The following is a 26857-nucleotide window of genomic DNA, read 5'->3' on the forward strand; positions in this document are numbered from 1 at the left end:
TTCTAGATCGTGCCATTCTAAGGCAAGAGTCTTGCTTTCGTATATGAAGTTTTGTTAAAACACAGTCACACCTGTTCATTTGCATATTGTCTATTTCTGTTTGTTTGTCAGACAATCGTGGTGTCTGACATAGTCTATCCCTTGGTATCTAAGAGGAGTTAGTTCCAGGATTACCTTTCTACTCCCTCACAGATGACAAAATCTGAGGATTCTTCAATTCTTTGTGTGAATGCTCTTTACTTGCCATATAACGTAGGCAAGTCCTCCAGGATACTTTAAATCGTACCCATATTATAGTAACTATTTAAAGAGTAAATTCTGGGCAGTGATGGTCCATGCTTTTAACCCCAGAACTCGGGAGGCAGAGACAGGCAGATATCTCTGAGTTTGAAGCCAAACTGGTCTACAGAGTGAGTTCCAGGACAGCCAGGGATAAATAGAAAAACACTGTCCTGGAAAAAGAAAAAAGAAAAAGTAAATTCTGTCATCGTTGATACACTCTTGTTTTTATTTGCATTTTAATCGTTGCATTAGGAGATGATGAGGTTAGATTTTCTCATGGCAAGATGAATTTACAGATGTGAAACTTTAAGATACAAAGGATCAACTGTAGCTACAACAAACACTGCTATGATTTGGATAAGTATCTCCAAAAGGTCCATGTGTAAAGCTTTGGAGGCATGTTTAGAAGGTAAGACATAGGAAAAAGTCCTTTGGTCTTGGGGACAGAGACACAAAGGGATTATAACGCCCAGAATCTCTTCCTTTCCCTTTGCCTCCCTGTTAATGAGGTGAGCAGTTTTTCCTCATCATGTACCCCTGCTACAATGAGCTGCCTCATAACAGGCCCAGGGGGATGGGTCCAGTCTGTCATGGACTGAGCTCTCCAAAACTGTGAGCCAAATTAAAACAGCATAAAAACTGTCTTTCCATAAGTTGTCTTAGATGTTTTTCTTGTTGTTATAGTGACAGAAAGGGGACTCACACGGTTGTGTAGCCAACAAGCATAAATTATTTGCTGTCCTACACTTTACATAAAAAGATGCTGCCTCCAACTCTAAGACAACAGAGTTCATCTTGGTCCTCTACGTCTAGACAGAGAGCGTCCTGTAGTAGGCATGACCATATACAGGGATTTACTAGGTCAAGTGTGGAAGGGATGCACCTCACTTCCACCCACATTTCCTTGGCCTGAATCCAAAATAGAGTTGTCCCTGTCACGTCAAGGGAAGCTTAGAAATGTAGTCTGTGCTCTTTAGAAGAAGAAGAAAAAGCGGCTTGGTTTGGTTTTCCACTGCTGACCAAAAGCAAGTTGGGCATGAAAGAGTTTATTTCATATTATAACTTAGTTCATCACGAAGGGAGTTCTGGGCAGGAACTCAGGGGAGGGAGGGATCTGGAGGCAGGAACTGAGGTGGTGAGGAATTGTGGTTTACTGGCTTGCTCTTCATGGCTGGCTCAGCCTGCTCTCTTATACAGTCGGAGACCATCTGTCCAGGATTGTACCACGTATGGGGAAGGGCCCTCCCATATCAATCATTAACCGAGAAAACGCCCCACAGACCTATCTGCAGGCAACTTGGGGGGTTTGTCTCAACAGAGATTCCTAGATTACTCTAGCATGTGTCAAAGTGGAGCCAACCAGGGCAGAAAGGGACTTGGAGAAGGGAGGTCCCGAGACTGCAACATGCTGGGGTGTGGCTGGTGATCACATGCTACTCTTTCAAATCCTGAAAGATGAGACTTTGATCACCCCAACTATTAAAAATACTCTTCCTTGGGCTGGGGGGATGGCTCATTGGGTAAAATGCCTGCTGGGTAAGCACGAGGACCTGAATTGGGACCATCCTCACCACCTGTGTAAAAAGCTCGACATTTCACATCTGTAATCCTAGCGCAGTGCCAGGGTATGAGGGAATGAGGGGGTGGAGAGAGGCAGCTCTCCGGAGCTCCCTCATCAGCCAGTCTAGTCACCAGTGAGTGGCCAGGTTCAGTGAGTAACCCTGTCTCCAAAGGTAAGGTAGCCGGCATGTTCGCACATGCTTTAATCACAGCCCCGGGGAGGGGGAGGCAGAGGCAGGCAGGTCTCGGCAAGTCAAAGCCAATCTGATCTACAGCTGTGAACTACATACCGAGACCCAGTCTTACAAAAAGGTGGAGAATGACCCAGAAATACACCTGACATTGTTCTCTGGCCTCCCTATGCACCCTCTCACACATGCACAAGTGAACACACACACACACACACACACACACACACACTATTCACTTAATTATAAACTCGTTTTCTCCTTCCACCATGTGGGTCCCAGGAACTGAACTCAGGCTGACAGGCTTGGCAGCAAGGTCTTTTACCAACTGAGCCATCTCATAGCCCACATTATCTACTCTTTTAGCTCAGGTTTCTCTGAGCTGAAATCATGGGAAATCCACCATTTATAGGTTCTGAGGCCATCCATTATTTAGTCAGCACTTGGCCTATAAGTTAATTTAAGTAGCTTAGGACCTGCTATTGTTCTATAGCTTAGCCCAAGCATTTTCTCCGGAAGATGCTGAACACACTAGCTCAGAGCTAAAAGGACTATTTGAGGCAGTGTCTCCTGCCTCTTCTAGATGATGGTTGCCCCTGGAAGCATTTCTTCTACCTGGAAGGGCAGCTGTGGTTCCTGGAGAGTTTTTTTTCTGAGCTCTCTCTCTCTGTGACCTGTTGCACTGATCTTCCTCTTGCCATGCAAGACTGTAAGAAGTAGGCTGGCTGGTTTTTCCCAGACCTCTCCCCTAAAGGAGGTACCTGTAGGGGTGCTGGAGAGAGGGCTCAGTGATTCAAGAACATCGACTGCTCTTCCAGAGGACCTGGGTTCAATCCCCAGCACCCACATGGCAGCTCACAACTGTCTGTAATTCTAAAAGCGGGCACCCTCACAGACATACATGCAGGCTAGACACCAATGCACATAAAATAAAAATAAATTATTTTAACAAAAAGAAAGGAGGTGCCTGTGGTCTCCCATACTGCGGAGCCCAGGCCTAAAAAGAGAGAAAAGACTCTGCCTTCTAGGTGAGATGGGCCAGATAAGTGAGTGGCCACAGCATGCCCTTAGAATGCCCTAAGACAGTGGTCCTCAACTTTTGGGTCACGACCCCCTTGGCAATCTTCTGTCTCCAAAAAGATTTATATTGCGATCCATAACAGTAACAAAAATTACAGTTATGAGAGAGCAATGAAAATAATTTTATGGCTGAGGATCACCACGGCGTGAGGAACCGCATTAAAGGGTCGCGGCCCTGGGAAGGTTGCGAACCACTGCTCTAAGTAAATTCCATCCCCTGCCATGACCAAATGTGTTGTCTGGGAAAAGTCTCCTCACCCATCTGGGGCTGTAGCTCAGTGTTAGAGGGCTTGCCTAGTAGCCCCCATGCTCAGCACTGTGGGGGCTCACCGCCTTCTGTCAAAGGCATCTCTACTGAGCAGTTGACTCCAAGCATGGCCTGGAGGGCCCCCAAGACTTTTGTTTTGTATAGTTATGCATCACCTAATGGTGGTGTTAGGTGTCATTGTGTGGACATCATAGAACATCCTTACACAAAGCCCAGGTGGTCATAGTGTCACCATTGTACACGTGCCTGGCCACTGACCAATACATCTTTATCTGGTGCGTTGACTGTACCATACTGTATTGGTTGGATTTGGGTTTTGTTTATTAGAATGCACTGATATAAAAACAAACCACATAATATGCTTTAGTAGTACTTTGATTTAGCAAGGCACTTTTCGGTGTGTTTATGGCTCCTAGAAAGACATCTGGGAAACTGACTAACGATGAGATTTTTGTTATTATTTTTGATAGCTTTAGTGATGAATCTGTAAATAGTCGAAATTAAGGTGTCATTATCAAGACAAAAGAACACAGGAAGAAACGGACAAAGGAATAAAGAAAGCCGAGGAAACAAGCTGTGTGAGCATCCCTGCCCCACCCCACGGGAAACACACTGGGTATTTGTGGCCCCCTCTGCAAGTCCCAGGTGGCATCCGGTGGTACAATCCTGAGGTCTCCGACCTCATTTGTAAATTGGGGATAAATGTGACATCACTCAGTTCAAAGGAGACCGTGGACAGAAGCCATATCTCATGGAAACGGCAGGCTAAGGCTGCATCTCAGCATAATGAAGGCGAGGAGAGGATGCCAGAGGGGGATTCTGACCACTGCTGCCTTCTCTAGCTGTTTCACTCATTTCCTACTTCAACTGCAATGTCCCAGGCCAAAGTACTGCCATGGGACTTGTGATAGGAAAAGCTAGATCCAATAGTCAGTGATTCTCACCTCCATGTCCCGATCTTGAGGAAGTCAATTCTCTGTATGCATGGCACATTCGACCTTACAAAGCAATACTCTCATGCTTCTTCCTTCGTTCCTTCGTTCCCCCCTTCTTTCGTTCGTTCCTTCTTTCCTTCTTGTCTGTCTTTTTTATTTGTTTTTCCAGACGGAGGTTCTCTGTGTAGCCTTGGCTGTCTCGGACTCATTTTGTAGAGGCTGTCCTCTAACTCACAGAGGTTTTCCTGCCTCTGTTCCCCAGAGTGCTGGGATTTCAGGCTTCTTCCCAATGTCCATAGCCATCCAGTGGGTCACACAGCTAGGGCAGTATTATTAACTCAGCTTTTGGGTAAGAGACCCAGGAAGGAAATAGTGCAAAGCTGTAGAAAGGACAAGATGGTATATACGGCATACAGCAAAGTACCAGTGACTTCTGACATCAGTCTCTGATTGTAAGAGAATAAACCATGGCAGAGTCAGGCTTGGAGTCCAGGTCTCCTGATTCCAAAGCGCTCAATAAGGGCAAAATGGCACAGGGCAGAGGAGATGACTAAGGAGCACTGGGGAAGATGGGAAGACGGGAAAGAGAATAATAAGGAGGATGGCAACTGGCAAGAACAAGGGAGTGGGTAGGCGTGGGGCCATCGCTTCTATTCTGCGACTATCATCAAAGTGCCCAAAGAAATAAAGACTTGCAATTACAGGGAGAAGTGGGCTTGGGACTCTCCCAGTGGCAGGGCCCAGATGTTAATTAAATCTAGGCTAGGTCATTATCTCTCTCCGCTGGACTGGACCAAGGGACTTGGACACAGACAGCAGGTTGAGAACTTGCCCATATAGCAGTTGGGTGTTATTATTTCTGGGTTTAAGAGGCACCTAACCTGGGGCCTTGGGTCCAGCTGAGGGGAAAGAGGTTACAGTAAGTGCTAGTCACAGAGGACATGTCCTACTCCTCCCTCGGGGTTAACCTAGGGCCTGCCTAGGCTGTGGGCATTGACCCTGTGGCTATGCTGGAACTACAAGACTTACATCCCTACAACTAGGGCCCCCTCTAGCCAGATCCAGCGGGCCAGCTGTGGACTGCAAAGACCACAGGCACCCTGGACAGCTGCATGCAAATGGTTCAGTATATGCAATGACAATGATGGCAAAGTATTAGGCACCAATAAGGTGTGGGGCACCCCTAAACAGTCATTGGCCCAAATAGGGGCCTTGGCTTAGGTCCTCTTCTTAGCTCTTCTTACCAGTTCAGTAGCTAGGTCATGGACACATGAGGATGCGGGGCAGGAAGGGTTCAGAGAGGAGACATGGTAGCCTGGTGACAGCACGGGGACATTTGGGCTGGTGGCTGTTTTCTAACAGATACGGAATAATTCAATATTACGGCAATTAGAAAGGCAGTCCCAGGAGACGCTGGGCAAGAGAAGTGCACTTCTTTACCTATAAGTTAATTTAGCAACATCAAGTACTTTGTGTTAGATATTATTATCGCTAATGTGTCCCTGGGCTCTACCTTCATACCATTTCCGAGCAGGGTGGGTTCCAGATACAGAGAGGTTCCTGCTTCGGGGGTCGGTGGTGGGTGGTGGCCCTGCCTAACTCCGCATCGGTGGTGGGGAGAAAAGTAAGTCATGCTTTCTTGTTCACAGTCTTCCGTCAGCAGGAAATCACATGTCACCATAAGGTGTGTCACCCGTGTTTGGTCACCTGCCCGTCTGCTTCCATCCACCTCTACCTCTGTAGATCACATACCTATATGCTAATGAGAGGTGACTTGCTTAGGGATTGATCTTGCATTTTAAACATCAAATGGCACTCCCGAGATAGAAACTGCGCCTCCTGAATCACCCACAAAAGCTGTCCTGACGATTGGTCTGTCTCTGGTTCTCTATGAAGCAAGATGAAGAGGGGCTCAGTCTATAGTGTTAACATAGAGTAATAGTGGGCCATCTTTTTTAGGCAAAAGCTGTGCAGCGAGGTGGCCCATTGTTTCTGGCTTCACTCACTCCGGGCATAGTGACTCTCAAGGACACTATAATGACTTGCTACTCATATTTTCATTGTGCCTGGAGACACAGGAGAAAGGCTTCTGGGCAGAGTGTGGCTGTGAGCTTGAAGATCAAAGTGAGACCCATCTTACTTCTGAATCTTGACCTTTCTTTTGAACAGCTGAGTAAGAACAAAGAGAAAGAGGCTTTGAAACACTACGGTGGCCTAGTTCTGTTCTACCTAGAGAAGGCAAACAGGCATGAGTTACTTTAACTCCCTTCAGCACATTTGTTAACAGGCTGACTGAGCATTCAGGACAAACTTTAGAATAAACATGCATGCCTGGATGTAAATGGCCAGTCTTTAGTGTAGAACTTGGGGAATGAAAGAGGAATCATAGAACTGTAGATGCAGGCCTGGCTTGTGGGGTCTGTCCATAGCTTACTAAGTGAAGGTTTAATTCCTATGCTGCTTGTTTGATTGTGCTTTGGAAACGAGGCCTTACTGTACAACTCAGGCTGGCTTAGGTCCCAGATCTGCAGGTATCAATCTCCCTGGCACTAAGATGCGTGCCACCGTACCTGGAATTTGATTCCTGAGTACCCATGAAAAGAGCACCCACTTCAGAGGATATGCCTTTGGTACATTATTGCTTCTCTCTTGAATTGACATTCACCAAGATGTCTATATGATGCTAAAATTGATGTAGAACATCTATGAATACTTATAAATAGTTTTAATATACTAAATTTTACTTATAATAGCTAATAATGCACAGTTATAGCTTACCATGGTATGTTTTTATTTCCATTTATAGCTTTTATGTGTCTTTGTATATTCATGTCCCATTTGATTATAAATAGACTCTTGAAGTGGGTAGAAAAATAATTTTTGACTTTTATTATTATTATTTTGAGACAAGGACTTGCCATGAACACCAGGGTGAACTTGGAACTTTTGGCAGTCTTTCTGCCTCTGCCTAATGCTCAGAGTATAGCCAAGAGCCACCATACCCAGCTTTGGACAGAGATAATTATTTTTATTGACAGATTGGGAAATTAAGTTCAGAGAGGGGCTGCTGACTTAGAGACACAGTGTCAGAGGTAATGGTGACCTTCTAGTCATGGTCTTACTTACTTTCTTTCTTTCTGATGGAAAAGCCAGCTGGAACGAGGTTTGCTCAGTCCTTAGTGGTAGGCCAGAACTAACATGCCCAGGGCATTTTCTTACAGTTGAGATCCAAACCGTGCTCCATTTAGTCAGTTAGATATTAATCACTGGGGGGAGAGAGAACTGACTACCCTCCACCCTCTGGGTTAAGGTCTAGATCAGAGTCTTTAACAAGAGGTTGTTTTGAGCACATAATTATCCAACTTAAAGCAATATAAAAGACACAGAACCTCCAGGGTGGTTCTGGGGAGAAACAGAGAAATTGGATAGAGGGAAGGTGATGGTTCTAGGAGCCCCAGTCATGGCTGAGGGATCTAGATGGGCTCCTGTTCCTTCGTGTCCCCCCTTCGCACTCCCATCTCAGACACCCACATCTCTCTGTGTCTTTCTAGGCAGAAGAGAACTGTGGCTACCATGTTCCCATGACCTCATTCCACTGACTTCCTCTCACACAACGGTGTCCTCTCAAGATCCAAATAGGTTCTCCCATTGCCAGGGCATGATGGGAAAATAGGAAACTTGTCAAAGAGTCCTGCCTGCCCAGAAGAGGCACTGGCTTTGGAAAGGGAGAGAAAACCAGATGTATCCCGAACTAGCCAGGATTCCCCATGGTCAAAGTATTCCATGGAGAAAATTGAGCCTCCTGTATTGCATTATTAGACAAGGAGACAGAGGAATGGGGGAAGTGGTTCTTAGCAGGAAAGAGGACAATGGTGATGTACCCAGAGAGAGGCAAGGTTTGTGACATTCCAGCCATAGGAATGTAATGGAAACACAAGCTGAAGCATGGCTAGTCAGAGAACTGTGCTGGGATTAATGTGTGAGGTGTGAGGTATGCGTGTGTAGATGAGAAAAATATGCAGGGGTCAGGTCTTCAAGAGCTTAGACATCCAACCACTCTGACAGTTTCATTGAGTGCCATGGACTTAGATGGTGCTCAGGATGGGTGGTACTGTGCCGTGAGGTGATGGCAGAGTACATGCCCATGGCAGTGTGGAAGAAAGATGGTGGTGAAGAGGATCTGGAGAGAAGAGCGAGAGCCTCTTGCAATAGTCCAGGCAAAGATGAGTAAGGATGGAGCTGAAGGATAGATACTGTGGGTGATAAGACACATCGCAAAGATATTTCATAAGAGTCAAGCAGATAAGAGGAAGAGAGAGGTGTTGGATCAGACCACACTTCTTTCTCCATCCTGTATTCTGGGAGGCGAGGGAGGGTGGTAGCTGATCAAACCATTGACGGCAGAAGTAGGGAAAACACAGAAATAAAGATTTCTTCCCCATGCTGGTATTTGACACAGGCTAGAGTCATTTTGAAAGAGGCAGCCTCAACTGAGAAAATGCTTCTGCCAGATTGGTCTGTGGACACACCTATGGTGCATTTGTTTGACTGAAGTTTGATACGGGTGGTATCGCTCCTGGTGTTCCTGGGTGCTACAAGAAAGCAGACTGATTAAGCTATGAAGAGCAAGCCGGTAAGCAGCACCCCTCCATGGCCTCTGCATCAGCTCCGGCCTCCAGGTTCCTGGAGGTTCCGGGTTCCTGAGTTCCTGCCTTAATTTCCCTCAGTCATGGGCCGTGATGTAGAACTGTAAGCAGAAATTAACCCTTTCCTTCCCAAGTTTCTTATGTCATACTCTATAATGTAACAATGACTAAGAGAACCCCTTAGGGAGCTGGTTAATAAACTTTTTTACAGCACAGTTCTGCAGCTACCCGAAGCTGCTCCTACTGTGGGTTGTTTAGAGGTCAGTGTCTTGATGCTTCAGAGGCATGAGAAGGACCTGGGACAAGGGAGAGATGAGTGAATAAGATGGGATGGGGTGGAGTAGAGGAAGGCATTACTAGGGAACTAATCAATGTATGGGAAAGCTCATTTTTATGTTTTATTATTTATTTATTACAATTTATTCACTTTGCAAAAGCTCACTTTTACTGAGATAGTTTAACATGGAACAGGGAACATAAGTGACACTCAACAGCTGTTTGGGGGCTGTTGTTACCAGGGACCTAAATTTGGTTCTTATGACTCGATAGGCTACAGGTACAAATAGGTACTCCTTAGATGCTTACATGGCCCAGGGGCATCATGGGAGAGCCTCCATGAGCCAGGAGTTCATTTTCATTCAGGGCATTCTTTGAATCCAGTTGCAACGGTTTATCAGTTACCCCGAGACTGACTGTCCAGTAGATCTAGATTGTTATTTAGCAGGGGGAATAAACTAAGTTTCCGAGAATGTGTTGCAGATTTTCTGAAGATCACATTCCCCCTTAGAGACCTAAGTCATTTATTGAAGTTGGAACGTTAGTGTTATTTGTAGCTGTATGATGAATTTTTTCCCATGGGGGGAAAAACAGCTAAAAAGAAATCTTCCAAGTAGCTAAAATATTGTCTAGATATTTACAGTCTCATGATGTACGTGGGTCAGGAATTCAGAAATGACATGTCCAGGTGGACACAGTTTGGGATCTTCATGGGCTTGCAGTCTACGTGTCTGCGATCACCTGACTAAGGCTGGTAGGCTTGTTTCCAATGCAGCTTGCTTGCATGGTTGGCAAATCAGTGTTGACTGAGGGAGGCTGACAGCAAGTATTCACTGCCTGTCTGTGGGGCTGCTGGAGTCTCCTCATGACCTGGCACCTGGCTCCCCACAAGTGACAACCCAGGAGAGACTAGAACAGACAGAAGCTTCAATGGTTTCCTGGTCTAGCTTCAAAAGACGTTTATCAGCATTTCCACTGTGTCGAAACGGTTACGCAAGGGTCTTAGTGAGGGCAGAAGTAGTGTGAAAGTCCGAGATCATTGGGCGCCATCTTCAGTACCAGCTCTCACACAACCCAGCACAGGCAATGAGTTAAAATGCAGTGACTTGGGACTGGAGAGATGGTCCTCCTGGAGAGGCAGCTGGAGACTGCTGGGCTCTAGACTGAGGTTCTCCAGGCTGGAAGCTCTGTTCTGCTGCTTACCAACAGAGGAGCTTGGACCAGATATCCCTTTTATGCCTCACTTTCCTAGCCTGTTCCCATGGAAATGATGGCAGTCTCCAGTTCTTAGGGCTTTAAGGATTCAATTAGGCAGGGCAGGTAGAGAACTGATAATGGCACTCCCTGACACCGGACTGCTTGATGTAAATAACAGCATTTAGGACAGCGTGGCCATGAAGTCTGGAAGCGTAGATACCATATTGTCATGTGGCATAGTGTGATAATCGATAAAGCGGCTATTATATTTGAGCCTGTATTTCTAGACTCAGTGGCCAGCCTCTATCGCTCTCCTGTTCTCCGACTCCCATTCGCATCACGGTGCCCTGTCTTGTACCTGTAATCTAGTTGGCTGATCTGAGATAGAATCCTAAGCCCTCATTACAGAGGTGAAGACCCTTCATTATACTAATTAATGTCGGCCCAGCCCTGGCTTCCCCAGATGTGAGGCGCTGTTAATGCCTCAAGCACATTGCTCATCCTTCTGGGGCCTTTTATTACACAGGCACACAGGACAGAACAGATGCCCCCATGCTACCAAGTTGCTTTTGTGAACTGTCATAGCCAACCACATAATGGCATAGATATACCTTACTCCAAAGGAACGAGGGTACCAGACATCACATGAAAAGTCTTAGGACAACCAGGGAAAGGAATGTTCCAGAGAGGGAAAGCTTGGGGCTCTATAGACATACCCTATGTTAAGAAAGACAACTCTGAGCATCCAAAATTCTGAGCCTAGAAAATAATAGCTTGAGTGATGTTAAAATTACTATAAAACAACTCTTTTCACATAACTTAGCAGAAGTTTCTATAAATGCATCGCTCTTGGGATTCTTTTTTGTTTGTTTTGCTTTCTTTTTTTCAAGAATCTGACTCAGGTCTTTCTGCAGAATATCTATTACTTAGGGCAGTTTTCCCAAAATATGCTATGACATAAACCCTTTGGAGGGTGACTGGCATTACAGTAAAACAGGTTTAGGGACCAAGTGATCTTGGGAAACACTGCATTGAATACAGCTAAACCAGTTTCTTTTCTGCAAGACTCTCAGAGGCCTTCATGTGCTAATACACATTCCTTATGATGAATGTGATCAAACCTATTGTGTAAAATCCCCAGATTTACTTGAGCCACAGACCTTGTGGGAGGCATATTTCAGACTAGAAAATAGACATAGGAAAATGCAGGTTTAAAAATTTGAAGCCTACTTTATTCTCTGCCTACCGCACATCCACTTGTGTCTGGTAACACCATATGCCTGAGAACTGCACCCAACGCTATTCATGTGCTCCCTAAGGGAGTTGGTGATTTTTTTCCTCTTCTGTTTCCTGTGTATGTATATGGGCGTGTGTTCACATGTGTGGGTATGCATGTGTGTGCCTGTGAAAAAAATCTTCCTTCGTCAGTCTTCCACGTTTTCCTTTGAGGCAGGGTCTCTTAATCCCAGCAGCTCACCATTCTGGCTAGCTATTAGCCAGCTTGCTCGGAAGAGTCCATCTCTGCCTCCTAGGGCTAAAGATCCTAGGTGGGACCACTTGGCAGTTACATGGGTTTGGGGGATGTGAACTCCGGTCCTCTTGCTTAAGCATCAAGTGCTTTGATAGCCAAGCCATCTCCCTAAGCCAGCGAAAATGCTTTTATGTCCTATCCATGAATCAAACTGTTCCCTTTTTTCCCTTAGGTGGTGAGTAGCAGACCCAGATTGGACTACTAAGTCCTTCCACTGGAATTTTAACATTTGAGACCAACAGTCTTCTCATGGCTGTGGCTTAAGCATGGTGTCATGTTGGGTTTTTTTTGTTTTTTTTTTTTTTTTTTTTTTAACCATTCCCATTCGGAATCGAGGCCTGGAATTCCAACAGGCAGAGAGTGGAGAGTCCTATTATGATGGACTGTCTGGTCCTAGCTGTTCTCCTTGCCTAACCTTCATGCTCACCCTTATGCAGTTTGGATAAGATATCCCATGCTACTCAGAGTTTTGTCTGTGGATCAGAACTGTTTCCCCAAATGGAAAACTCCCCCCACCCCACCCCCGACTGCTGAGATGTCAGAGGCGTTTTTATTTTTCTAGCAACCTGTTCCTTTTAATCAAAGTCCTAGACTGAAATGGGTCTGAGAACTAACAGTAATAAAAGCTTGATCTTTCAGCACGGATAGAGAGTTTTGTGAGATTCTCAAGCGGGCCTGCCGTGTGGTTGTATAGGCAGGGTCCTGGTCCACTGTGCCAGCAGGTGCCATTCATACGCAATGAATGGTTTTCCTGCTGCCTCAGTTGTGCAGGGTGCAATCTTCCCAAAGTAGATGGCCTTATCCCTAGTATGCTCCCAGAAGAAAAGTTTGGCCTTTTTCCTGCCTGAATTTGCCAGTATCTTTTTGGTTGTTATTGTTGGCTGGCCTGAAGAACACTAAGTAATACACTGTCTACTGTCCCAGTGGCCTGGTTTGTCTGTCCGTACTCGAAGAGTCTCCTCGTGAACTCTGCCTTTCCCACAGGGCAAGCCATCTATTTGTATGTCCTGTTTGTTCTCACGGAAGGAAGCAGCTTCATGAGTGCGGCTTGGGAGGAAGCCAAGCCTTTTTCTTCAGGGGTGAGCCAGCACCTAAAGGCTTCCTCTCTGCCTCTGAGCCACTGTGTAAAGACATCTCACAACTCACTGCTGGGTGGAAGTGGGTCAGCCATCTGTTCTTGTCCTGTTTTGCTGTTCCATTGCTCTGATAAAACACTGAACTAAAACAACATGGGAGGGAAAGGGTTTACTTCACCTTACAGGCGACAGTTCATCATGGAGGCTTGTCAGTCCAGGAACTCAAGGCAGGAACTGAAACAGAGACCATGGAGGAACGATACTTGCTGGCTTGCTCCCCTGACATGCTCAGGCTACTTTCATATACAAGCCAGGACTACCTACCTGGCTGGGGGTGGCATTGCCCATAAGGGGCTGGTTTTTCCTCATCCATCATTAGAAAACGCCCCACAGACATGCCCATAAACAAATATGATGGAGGCAACTCTTCGATTGACCTTCCTTCTTCACAAGTGACTCGGGTTTGTATCGAGTTGACCTGAACTAGCCAGCACAATTCTGTAACTATGTGGGCCTGCCACATAGCCCGCTTTCCAGAACACTTTAGTCCTAGGCATTGAAGTTTTTAAAATGCCTCGTGAGAATTACAATTTAGTATCTGAAAGGCCATCAAAGGCTTACGTTCCATACCCACTGTAGTTTATCAGTACAAATAAAAAAGTAGTCACAGTCTAAATATTCCACATGTAGAAACAGTTAACTAGAAAACTAAAATAGAACAGTTGTCTGCGGTTATTCAAATTTACAGTTATGAGCTGGGCAGTGATGGCTCACGAATTTTATCCCAGCACTTGAGAGGCAGAGGTAGGTGTATCTCTCTGAGTTTGAAGCCAGCCTGGTCTACAGAGCGAGTTCGAAGACAGCCAGGAATACACAGACAAACTCTGTGTTGGAAAACATAAACAAACAAAAAGTTATAGCTACAGTAGAGAAGTATACATAGTGGTTTAAAAGATCAAACAAAACAAAACAAAACAAAACAAAACAAAACAAAACAAAACAAAACACAAAGAAGCTGAACAGTTAGTCCTGGCACTGGGGAGGCAGAGGCAGGCAGATCTCTGAGTTCGAGACCAGCCTGGTCTATAGAGTGAGTTCCAGAACAGCCAGGGCTACAGAAACTGTCTCAAAAAACCAACCAAACAAAACAAAACATTCAATGTACAACATAGCACGTAAGTAAGGGGAAAACACCTAGAGGAATAAGCTAAAATATGAACCAAGAGCAACGCTGAGCAGTGATGTTCTGGAGCCGTGGTGGCTCACACTCGTAATTCCAGCACATGGGAAGTAGAAGGAGGAGGATAAAAAGTCCCAAGGCAACCTAAGAGGCTTGAAAATGCGTCTCAACCCCCTGCCTCCATTTTTGGCCCTAAAATTTCTAAAATGTATGCAAAGAAAGGCAGGACAGTGGCTGCTTTAGGTCAGGTCTGGTAGATCTGAGTTCAGTGGTGTGACTTACCTAATTTTGCCATCTAAACTGCACTGCTTTAATTTATCGATGTATCTCCAGGAGATCTGGGTCACATCTGGCTGATTCACGCAGTAATATGCACACAGAACCTCCCTCTCCTTGAGGGCCTGCGCCTACCAGCCTCGTGCCAGTGGGCGGCAATTTCTGACCACACCCTGGGCTCCACACCTGAGGGATACCTGTGACATCAGGGGACAAGCAAGACATTAACAATGGCGTGAGGGTGTTGGGGGATGGTCTTGAGCACCGTGTATTCAGAGGCTGATTTCTGTGCCCTGAGATCTGGTTGCAGTCAGAGGTGAGCATTGTCATTTCTATGAAGACTCTCAGGTATCGGCATTGTGTAAAAATTGTTCTGATCATCGCTGATTGGTTAATAAAGAGATGATCCGCCTATAGCTGGGCAGAGAGGACAAGAGGTAGGACTTTCAATCCCAGGGAGGGGTTCCCAGGTGAGAGAAAGAGAGAAAGAAGAGGGTCGAGAAGGAGCTAGGAGGATGTCACCATGAGGACAAAGATGGAGCAGGAGTAGCCACGGTGCAGCAGCAGATGGCAGGTAAAAGAGCACATAGCTGGAAAATAGTCCAGACCAGCACAGATGCGTTAGAATAGATGAGTATCTGCCCAGCTCTGTATTTTAAAGCTTACTAATAAATATAATAGGTTTCTGTGTCATTATTTGGGAGCTAGAACTGGGGTAGAAAAGCTCTAAATTTTACATGAGGCTGAGGCCCATTACTACAGTGCCTAGAACACAGCAATGCCATTCCCAGGTACAGAACCAGAAACACACAATGCACACATGAATATTCATTATGACATCATTTATAATAGTAAAAAACTACCAGGACATTGGAGAAATTGCATATTTGTCAAAAGGCAAATGTATATATAAATTTTGGTATTTTCATATAGTGGAATGCATAAGTGAATTGGCATTGGCATGGATCAAAAGACTTGGGCAAAAAAACCTAAAGTAGCAGTTTGATTTCACTAATATTACTTATTACATAATATTTCATATTAATATATTTTTAAATATAAATACATCATTTTTATTTATTAACATATGCATTTCTTTCAGGCCTGCAGGATGACTCTATTCAATTTTAAAACATGGTACTACAATTGATTATTTATGGTTCTCTACAGAGGTCATACCTGTAAACTGTTATGCACGTGGACAAGAAACATTGAATTTCTAGAACTGCTGTCTTTGGGGATAGAGGAAAAGAAGCTAACAAACATGATACCCTTCACTCAATAAGAAGGGGAAGCAAGCTGAGCACCCTCAGATGTCCACCTCTCTCTGCCTCCTAAGATGTGACATGACCAGTTGGTTCAAGCTCCTGCAGCCGTGCCTTCCTCATCATGATGGACTATGGAAGGCTTCAGCCCAGGACTGCCTAGAAGCAGGTCTACTCAAGTCCACTCCTGTGTACCTTCCTGGGGGTTCCTTGCTTAAAGAAAAGGAGTCCGCTGTCCTAGAAATCCTGCTTTTTATTTGATGCTCAGTTCATAGAAGCCTCTGCTCTCTTGGTTTCATTTTGTGTTTACTAATCTGTCTCCTTCATCTTTTCCAGTGTTTGCGAAATGTGCTCGGTTCTAAAAACATCTAAACTGAGTTGTCTCCCTGGTGCCCTTGCCTGGCATTGGCATCAGGAAAGTCGCCTCAGATCCCCTGCCAGCAAACAGAAATGACTTGAGGCGCATCACACTCCCCTCAGAGCTGCTTCTCTGACAGCTCTGCTCTTCAGGTCTGTGTGACATCATGGTTGTAGAATGCAAACCAGATTTATCAAATTTACAAGTGCAGGGACTAGCTGACAGAGTTTGCCTAGTGAAAGGTCATGAATTTGTTCATCTTTACCTGGGGTCTAATTTAGTCACAAGTATTTCTGGCCTTGGGCTTGGGATAGTTTATTCCTCTCCACCTGGCCACCTCCTCTTCTTCCTCTGTTCCTCTCTCTTGCAGGGATGACTCTTCCAGATTACCTCGGGGCTCCTGGATACTTGCAGCAGAACCTAGAACCAGCCTCCTGACATGACATAATGAGACTTTCCAGCAATGATCAATTTTGTAGAACCTCAGGACACCCAGGGAGCTATATTAAAAAAAACAAAACAACAACAAAAAAAAAAAAAAAAAAAAAAAAAAAACAGCTCAGTAACATATGCAATAAAACCCTCTCGATTCTAGGATCCAGCCCCATTCCCAGGGAATGCAACTGCATTCCTGGTGGTGGTCTAAGGGTGGCATGGTAACCACAAAGCCCTCTCTCATTATCCTAACAATGAAGAGAAACAACCCTCTTTAATCCCTGTACTCACAGAAACAGGTATATCTCTGTGAGGCCAGCCTGGTCTACAAAGTGAGTTCCAGCCTCGGCTACAGAGAGAATCCCTGTCTCAAAACAAAACAAACAACAACAACAACCAATGAGGAGAAACATCACATTTTCCTTGATTCCATTTCTCTAATTCTTTCTTGGAAAGCATTTTCTAATTAACAAATTCTTTCCAGTCCTGCCCTTACTTTTACCTCGAACAATTTATGAGGCAGATAAAACAGAAGTAATCCCCAATGTGTCCTGAGGGCAAATTGGGGTTTCCTCCTATGGTTCTGATATTTACATCTCTTTTCCTGGCCTTAGGACCCAGTTATCACCTTGCCTGTCAAGGGGGCTCACTGTTCTCTCTCCATAGATTTGGAGTGAACAGCCAAAATCCAACTTAGCTGCACCTGGACATAGCTTAGCTGGGAAGACTCTATACGGGATGTTTCCTATTTATCCACATCCAAGAATAGATGCTTGAGTGTTATAGGATATTTGATCACATTGTGAATCCTGAGATTTGCCTATTGGAAAAGCCTGTATCTAGTTGTGATGTGGGTCAGCCCTAGCACACACCTTTAACCCAAGAGCTTTCTGTAAACAAGAACTAAATAAAGCCAAACATGAGACTGAGAGGCTGAGAGCAAGCAACCAGTTGACAAAAGAAAACACAGGGAGAAGGGCCATGAAGTTGAAGGGTGTTTAAGACAGTGTGGAGGAGGAAAGTGGCCTTTTTCCTTCTGGGATGTCCGCTGAGTAGGAAGCTCAGCTGGGTGCTTTTTCTGCCTCTCTGCTTTCATCCCAGCCTCTGGCTCCAGAGTCTTTACTAGTAAAATTGAACATTGAGATTCTGTTTTAAAACAACACTTGAGTGTAAAATGATGCTTTGGTTTTCTGCTGGCTTTTGCAAGCATCATGCATTTGTGGTTTTCTGGAATCGTTCACATTAGTCCACAATCTTCCTCTTCTACTTTCCCTAGGCTCTGTGGAGTCCTCAGCAGCGCATGATCTAGCAAATCAGGGGGTGTTAGTCTTCTGTTAGGTTGGTCCTCCCAACTCTAGACAAAGGCTCCCAGCTGATGGAGTAGAAGTAACTTATCCAAGATCTGTGGCCATAGAGTAAGCAGACTTTGGGGAGTTTAGTACCTTGTTTCCTGAAAAGGATCCCACGCAGTCCAGAAACAAATGTGTTTGGTAGGCAATGCTTGAAAAAAATGGTGTCAGCTCCTACTTCTCTAAAAACTTGGGTTGCAATACTATGTCTAAAGTCACTCCCTTTCCTCAGCTTTAGTGGATCCCACGTGCAGCAGGGCTGAAGTCTGTGATCTGTGTTCTGGCTAAATGAGGTAGTCACATTGTATAAGTCTGCATTGTATAAGTTACATTGTATAAGTCTGGCAAAGGATTGTCTGTAAAAGACAAGGCACATTCTCATTTATGCTCAAATTCTCATCCCAAAGATGAGCAAAAGAGTCCTTAGTAGAGGAGACAAGGAAATACCAATTAGCAATGGAGGGAGGGGGGAAGCAGACAAATTTAAGCAATTGACTGTAACGGATACATACTTAATATTTTTTGAGATTCTTGGTGGATAGGTAGCATTTTGCTCCTTACTTTTCTACTCTTCCAAAATAACCTGTGCTAAATGCTTTATGCCTTCTGCCGCTGCCGCTCGAGCCTCACAGCTGCCTATTGTAATCCGTGTGGAAAGAGCTGAGTGGAAGAGAGATAGATGCTGAGGTGTGCCTGGGCCGTGGGTGGAGGTCTCAGAGCAGCTAGGCCTAACCGTGGCGCTTTTCTCTGTAGCACTATATCTCTAGTACTTCAGTAGCACACGTTAGACTTTGGGTTTTTACATTCCTCTCTGCACACCAGCCCACTCAGTTTCAAAGCAAGCATCTACCCACTGGTAAGATGATTCAATTCTGGCAACAGCTTGACCTACGAAAGGGTGATATCAAGCTCGTGTAGATGAGAGAGATCTTGCATCTGGCTCTGAACCTGCTTTTGGTGCCCATTCTTCCTACTGCTGCCTAATGTCAACTCAAGAGTTTTAACCAGCTGATTACTTAACTGCATATTTGATGACAGCCATCTATGCAGAGAATCTCGGAGTGGAGTCTCAGGGGGAAAGGGATGAATCTAACATTGTTCTTACGGGAATGGCCAACACTCTATAAAGCTTCGGAAGGATCTATCTTCTGTTCTACTTTCCAAGGCAGACGTCACTAATCTGTCTGCCTATTAATTTCCAGTGGGCCTGAGTGGGACTGTGAAGATTCAGACAGCCACAAACACTGGAGAGAACTGTCAGTCAAGGTGCTAAGAGCCGGCATCTTCTGCTGAGCCCTTACTCCATTCCCCATGTTTAGCATATTTGCTATTGTGTTACTTCAACATGACCCCTGAGGCAGAGGCTGTCAAATTCTTATTTTATAGCTGAACAACCAGCCCTCAAGAAGTTCAGGCTCTTGTTCTCCAAAGAGGGACCGATGTCTCGAAGCCAGGTGGTCCAGTGCAGAGTGCTGCACACTTTCATTCTTCTCTGTGTCCTGTTTTCCACCCGCAGTGCCCTGACAGTGTCTGCTTTTCTTAGCACAGATCTGGCGTGGCTTGAGGGCGAGGGTAATTTCACATCCCTTGGCTGCTCTAGCTGCTCCCCTGATGCTCCACAGCCAATGAGCGCAGGCCTCATTTCACAGAAGGAAGCACATGTGGGCTATAATATCTCCAAGGTGACAGCTGAAATGATAGGAAGAAATGGAAGTGGGACTAGTGAATTCCCAGGCCTGGACCTCTAGATCAGCCCAGGAACCGTGGGGACTCAAAGGATTCTTATAAATGTCTTTTCTTATTCCTCAAAGCCTAACGTGGTTTAACTCCGCAAATACACCCGGGACTGAAGAGAAATACAAACAACAGATCTGAGTAAAACCTGCTTGATATTTTGTACAAAGAAGTTGTCAGTAAAGTGGAAGGGACTGGTGTGAAATGAATACAGGAGTTTCTGGCCACTGGTCTGGACTCCCCATGGTGCTTTCTGGACCACCTGAATTAATAGGTGCAAGGTTAAGCTGGGAAAAAAAACAAAGACTTTTCAGTCAAGGTTGTGCATCAGATAGCCTGCCAACCCTCATTGGAGGTAGAAGATAAGTTGATTATGCATTAAATAAATCTTTGCTATTTCTAAGCAGACATGGAACTACCTTGGTGGCCAGAAACAAGAAATAAAAATGTAGAATTCCTCCCCCAACCCAATGCCTGACTTCAAAACAAACAAATTGAAAAACCCAAACAACTCTGTCTCAAACCTTTCTGAAAGGCCAATCTAATTAGCTACAGTATTAGAAGGGTAGAAGGATTTGCAGGTCACCTTGGATAACTGTCTCCACTCTGCATTCTAGCGGCACAGAAAAGAATTACTCCCAGATGGCTTGCTGCTTGTACTTGCTGAGTATGTCTCCTCAAACGCATGGCCCCCTGGAACCTCTGAATGTCATCTTATTTGGGGAGAAGAGTATTAGTTACTTTTCTATTGCTGTGATAACATATCATGACCAAAGGCAACTTGCTAGAAGGAAGTGTTCATTTGGGCTTATGTTTCCGGAGGTAGAGTCCACAATGTTGGGGTAGGCATGGCAGCTGCCAGTTGGAGAAGGAAGCCCAAGCAACCACAGCTTCATCTACAAACAAACAGTGGAGCCAGGCTTTTTACCCACAAAGCCCACCCCCAGTGACAGTGACATACTTCCTCCAGCAAGGCTGAGCCACCTGAAGTTCTATAACTGCCCCAAACAGTGCTACCAACTGAGGACCCAATGTTCAAAAGCCTGAGCCTCTGGGGGCTATTTCTCCTTCAGACTGCCACAGTCTCACTGCAAATGGAACCAAATTGAGGTTAGTTGGATCTGGGGGGAATCCTGAATCCAGTGATTGGATATCTCTCTATATAATGAGACACAAAGAGACAGAGAAAAAGGGTGGGGTTGTAAACTGAGGCGTGACAGAGGTTGCTGGCCGTCATTGGAAACTAGAAGAGCCAAGGAAACGTTTTCCATTGGTACTTCCGGGGGGAATGGGAACCCTGTTGGCATCGTCATTTTGAATTTCCAGACTCTATAGCAGTGGTTTCTTTCTCAACCTGTGGGTCATGACCCCTTTCAGGGGTTGGATGATCCTTTCACAGGGGTCACCTAAGACCATCAGAAAAACGCAGATATTTGCATTACAACTTATAATAATAGCAAGATTACAGTTATGATGTAGCAGTGAAATAATTTATGGTCGGGGGTCACCACAACATGAGGAACTGCGTTAAAAGGTCACAGCATTAGGAAGGTTGAGAACCGCTGATCTAGAGGGAGGAAAAGATATATTTCTGTCGTTTAAAGCCACTGAGTGTGCCATACTTTGCATGGCAGGCTGGAAAGTATCCATGGAAGGAAATTTGGGGATAGAATTGGATAGTATAGAGAATATACTTTCTTCCTGAGAGACCCCTGGGTGAGGTCATCAATGGCTCAACCCTCACGGCTCATCAATGGCTGGAGCACTGTGGTACTGTCAGGAAGTCAAGAACAGGCAGCATCCCAGGATTAACAGGTCGGAAGACATCAGGTCATTTTATTTGGAGAAAATGGGTGCTTATCCTAGACAGTCTATACCTGTACACAATGCTGGTAAGTTTCCTTCAGGTGGGGGCCGTCAGGCAGGACACCTGCCTGATTCCACTTATAAAGAGAGCTCGCCAGTGGCATCCAATCAGGGAACAGTGGAATCACTTGTGGGCGGTTGAAAGCTACTGATGCCCTGGTTTAGTGGTGGGCATTATGATTTAACTTAGAGAATGCCGTCGGGCATTTAAAAACTGCCCCACTGGTTCTACTGATCAGGCAAAAAGGTAAGGCTGGATGGACACATATGAGGATTTCAGGCCACTGGCATGAGGCCGTCAAAGGACTATATAATAAATGAAAATATGAATGAATTAATAACATTAACATATACATGAAAGACAAAGGTGAGTAAAAAGGTAACAACTGGGGTGCAACTAAATGCTGTCCTGAAATGGTCAAATATAGCTGGATGGTGGCGGCTCACGCCTTTAATCCCAGCACTTGGGAGGTAGAGGCAGGTGAATCTCTGGGAGTTCGAGGACAGCCTGGCCTACAGAGTGAGTACCAGGACAGCTAGGGGCTACACGGAGAAACCCTGTCTTGAAAAACAAAAGAAAACAAAACAAAAGTTCAAATACATTTTTTAAAAAAAGCATCAGCGACTATGGAAAAAATGGTCCCAATCTGTGTAGCTAGAAATGCCAGCCAGTACCGCCCTTTTCAGACTAGGTTTGACAACATCTTCCCTTCTCTAAATAAACCTGGATCATCCCATTACCCACCAAACCTTCTTAATTCCTATGGCAAACCCAATTCTTTTTAATTAGTTAATTACCATTTGCAGAAATCCTTGTAGCCATTTTAGATGGCTTAAACCACCGAATCAGTGGAGCTGGCTGCTCTTAGGTGGTGTGTAAGCATTGTATTAACGCTAATTAACCCACGTGTATAGTGTGTTTAAGGCCCATTTTGGGGGCCTTTAAAGTTCTATGCTCTGGTTAATCTTAGATGTTATGCTCGGTGATCCTGCTTGCATGGTCTGTCTGTGTGATTTATTTGTTGCCAAGTTCTTTCTCACTAACAAAACTGTAATCATCCCATCATTACCATAAGAAAACGATTCACTTATGATATGCTTTTCAGCAATGCACTCTTGTAAGACTTCTGGCCAGTCCTTACAGGAACTGTTAGAAGCTATGTGGACACAGATTAAGGGAGGGATGTGTGTTGGGTAATGCATCCAACTGTCTTGAAGGAGGCAGGTGGATTTTGGGGCTCATTTCCATGATGTAGCATCTCTTGATATTGTTTTTCCTGTTTCTGAGTAGGCATGTTTGTTTATATGTAAGCAAGATGGGGGACAAGTTAGAAGGGCGGTCAGTTAAACTATGTATGGCGAACCTGACAGCTCAATGGGTCGTGGCTCCCTACGTCACTGGGTTCAAAATGGCTCTGAGGTCAAGTTCACATTGAGGGAAAGGGCACCAAGGTTGAGTTACAGTGTCTTGGGTTACACTGAAGTTGGAAATGGAAGCAAGAATGCTAGATATGTTCTCATGTCTTTTCAGGCCCTTGTATTGGAAGAATGAGGCCTTGGTTAATGTATTAGTCAGGGTTCTCTAGAGGAACAGAACTTCGGTAGCTGTTCAGTCCATGAGGCTGGATGTCTCAGCTGGTCTTCAGTACACTCTGGAATTCCAACAAAGAAGGCTCTAATGCAGGAATGGACTTGCCAGTGTAGAGCAAACAGGCAAAGAGAGCAAACCTCCTTCTTCTGTGTCCTTTATCTAGGCTGCCCGAAGAAGGTGTGGCCCAGACTAAAGGTGGATCTTCCCACCTCAGAAGAGCTGGATCAAAGGTGGGCGTTCCTACATCAAATAATTTAGTTAAGAAAACAATCCTGGGGGCACTGGAGAGGCGGCTCAGCAGTTAAGAACACTGGTTGCTCTTTCAAAGGATCTGGGTTCAAATCCCAGCACCCACGTGGCAGCTCACAACTTTCTGTAATTGCGGTTCCAGGGGATCTGACACCCTCACACAGATGTACATGGAGGCAGAACAGCAATGTAAATAAAAATATTAAAAAAAGAAAAAAGAAAGAAGACAATCTCTCACAGGTGGACACGGCCACTTGGGTTTGTGTTCATTCCAGATGTAGTCCAGTTGACAACCAAGAGCCTCCATTTGCCTTTGAAATACCCTGGGAAATGCTTCTTACTTCCTGCACCGCCATAGGCCCATGCTGAAAATTCACTGTATAAAGCTGGCCGGCCCTTGGTTAAAGGCCCAGTTGAGAGATTCTCTAATATGAAGACATATTTAGTTTGGGATTAAGTAAAGCCCACACAATCTTCTCTAGTTATGCCTGGCACGCCCTGCTACTTACTCCATGTACACTCATTCATAAAAAACAAAACAGAACAAAACTGTAATGTATGTGTTTATGAGCCTGGTGCAAGAAACCAGTGTTTCAAAGAACAATGGCCAATATCCACCCTTTAGATGTATGTCCCACAGTCCTTTGGAAGTGACAGGTTCCACACCTTCATATATCCCACAATTTGGTAAAAGTTTTTCTCCGACAATGAAATAAGCCAATTCAAGCTGAATTAGAAATATAAAAGCAGCTCTTTTATTTTTATTGGGGGCAGCTCCTGGGCATATTCAGTGATCACAAGGAAGTGGGCCAGGAAAATCTCCATGCAGACATGGGGACAGAAGAGGTGAGGAGTAGATGGAGAGAGAGAAATGCAGAGGAGGTGGGGGCTGGGACCAAAATGTCTGGATTATATGGGGAAGAGCCTCTGGGCTGGAAAGTTCAGGGTAGAGGGCGGGGTATACCAGTTGTACCGTTGTACCCTGTGACAGATGGGGACTGAGGGATGCTGGGAGAACCTGGAGGCCAGGTCCACTTTGATATGTTAAATGGACACCTCAGCCAATTGTCCTGGGTCTGAAACTCAACATCCCAGCTTTTTGTTGATAATAAGTGAATAAGGGGTGATGTAATAATTTATGACTACTTTCTGCTGGTATTGGGACATTGTTATTAGGGGCCCCAAAAGCTTGGATGTTGGCCAAGCCTGGGAAGAGCAGACTGTAGCACTTGCTGTCCAGCTTCTACAGGACCATCTGGGGCTAGGGATGTGAAGGGCCAGTTGAAGTAGTCTGTGAGGCTAGACCACCTGAGCTGTTCTTGGACTCATCACATTTTAACTGGTGTGTGTGTGTGTGTGTGTCCTGTGTGTCCTGGATGACAGAAATTTGACCACAGTTTCTCCCTTTCAAACTTTAATTCTCTTCTCCATCTTCCTTTCACATGCACATTAATGGCCCAGTCACCCACCACCATAGTCCTCCAAGCCAGAGACTCCAAAATCATGCTAGCTGCTTCCTTTTTCCCTATACTGCTACTATCTGTAACTGTCAAATACATCTTCAGTCTCTTCTCTTAGTCCTCCCTTCCCTAGTTCAAAGCTCATAGCATCTCATCTGTACCATGAAAAGACTTCTATCTAGCACCAGTCTTCCCCTTAATGAGCCCATCTGCTGCATAGCACAAAAGAGCAGTACCAAAGAAATGCTGGTCCCCCATGAGTCGGGCCACAGTGTTAGTTGAATGGCCACCATGCCTGCCCTCAGGGAAGCAGTGGAGAAGGGAAAAGCGGATAAGGAGCTGGAATGCTGGTGAAGAACGAGTGTGCCACCTTGGAGAAACAAAGCAGAAGAGGGCAGCAAGGACTCTCTGCTGGGGGATGAGGCTGAGATGTTACATAGGTGTGGAGAGCTGCCGCGCCCTAAAGATGGCTCAGGTTTCCGCCTTCCGCCATCCCGACGGCAAGTGCTCTCCTGATAAACAACTTCTTATTGGCTGTGGTGTGTCTGATGATCTGCCGTCTACCTATCCGCACTTCCTACGTGGCTTCCTGGGATTGGTTGGCTCCAGGGAGCCAACTGGAGAGGGCTCTCCTGGGAGAAGAAGATTGCTCAACCTTCCTGAATAAACTACTTGGAGAAGAGTTCGTGTGCCATGCCTTCCTTGCTGGTCGAGGTGGTCGCGACACATAAGAGAGTGTCTTAACTAGTATTCAGGTGCTTTGGAGAGACACCAGGACTGCGGCCACCCGTATAAAAGAAAGCATTTAATTGGGCGCTTGCTTACAGTTTCGCAGGGTTGGTCCGTTACCATCATGGTGGGGAGCATGGCAGCAAAGCGGGAAGGCAGGCATGGCCCTGGAGAAATAGCTCAAAGCTACATGCTGATATGTAGGCAGGAGGCAGAGAGAGAGCTAGAGATAGGTAGGTTGGTAGGTAGGTAGATAGATAGATGGCTCAAAACCCGTCCCCTGGGAGACACCTCCTTCAACAAGGACAGCCCTCCTAATCTTTACAAACTGGGGTCTAAGCATGCAAACATTTAAGTGTGCAAAGGCTAGTCTCCTTGAAACCACCGTGAGAGCTTCTCTGGGAAGAGATTACAGGCCTTGAGGAATTCAGCAACTAAGCCTGCAAAGGTTTCAAACCCAGAGAATGCCTAGCCGGCTTAAGAGCTAGGAGATTGGTGTGTGTTGAGAGGGGGTAGCCGGAAGCCAAGGGGAAACAGGGAATGTAGGCCAAGTCATTGAGGAAGGTTTTGGATGCCTGTGGAGGACCAGTTAGAGGACCAGTACTGGAGTCAAAGTTTGTTGGAAGTTTGGTCCGGTTCATTGCTGAATGAAGTCACTCTAGCTACTGTGTGACAAAGCTTTCCTGGGGAGACACAACACGCATGTCTATTCACCCAGACAAAAATCATACGATCACCGAAGCCCAACTTGGTGAACCAGAGACTTTTACTGGGGTTACCTACAGGACTCAAAGACAGCAGCATCACCAAAGTCTAGCCAGCACAGGCGACAGCTCACACAAGCTAGAAATCTGGAGCACACTGCATCACCTGCAACAAGTTGCACAGTGTCCTTTCCAGGTGACTCTGGTTCTAAACCTCCTTCAGGCAGCTCAGCTGGTTCCTGCTTCTTCCAGGGAGCTGGTCTGGTCTTAAGAGTCTTCATCGCAGCTCAGCATCCTTTGGTCTGAGAGGGGCTCTCAGCTCTTAATTGTTTACTCTGGCGGGGAGAACAGGTCTAGTGGTCAGTTTCAGAGACTTCCTGAAGCTTCTTTTGAGTCATTTAGGTTCCTGCTTAAGGAGATTCACTTCAGGATGGAATGCTTAAGTTGCCAAGGAAACGGTTATATAGCACTGCTGTGTTGGAAGCAGGGATAAGGTAGGGACAGGCAAACCGCTCAGAAGACTACTGTGGAAATCCAGGTAGGGGACAATGGTGGTGACACCGGAAGTGGTAAGGGTGGTCAGATTTCTGAAGACTTGAAGGCGGAGCACAAGGTCTGTTGG

Source organism: Meriones unguiculatus, chromosome 17, assembly GCF_030254825.1.
Source record: "Meriones unguiculatus strain TT.TT164.6M chromosome 17, Bangor_MerUng_6.1, whole genome shotgun sequence".
Lineage (NCBI taxonomy): Eukaryota > Metazoa > Chordata > Mammalia > Rodentia > Muridae > Meriones > Meriones unguiculatus.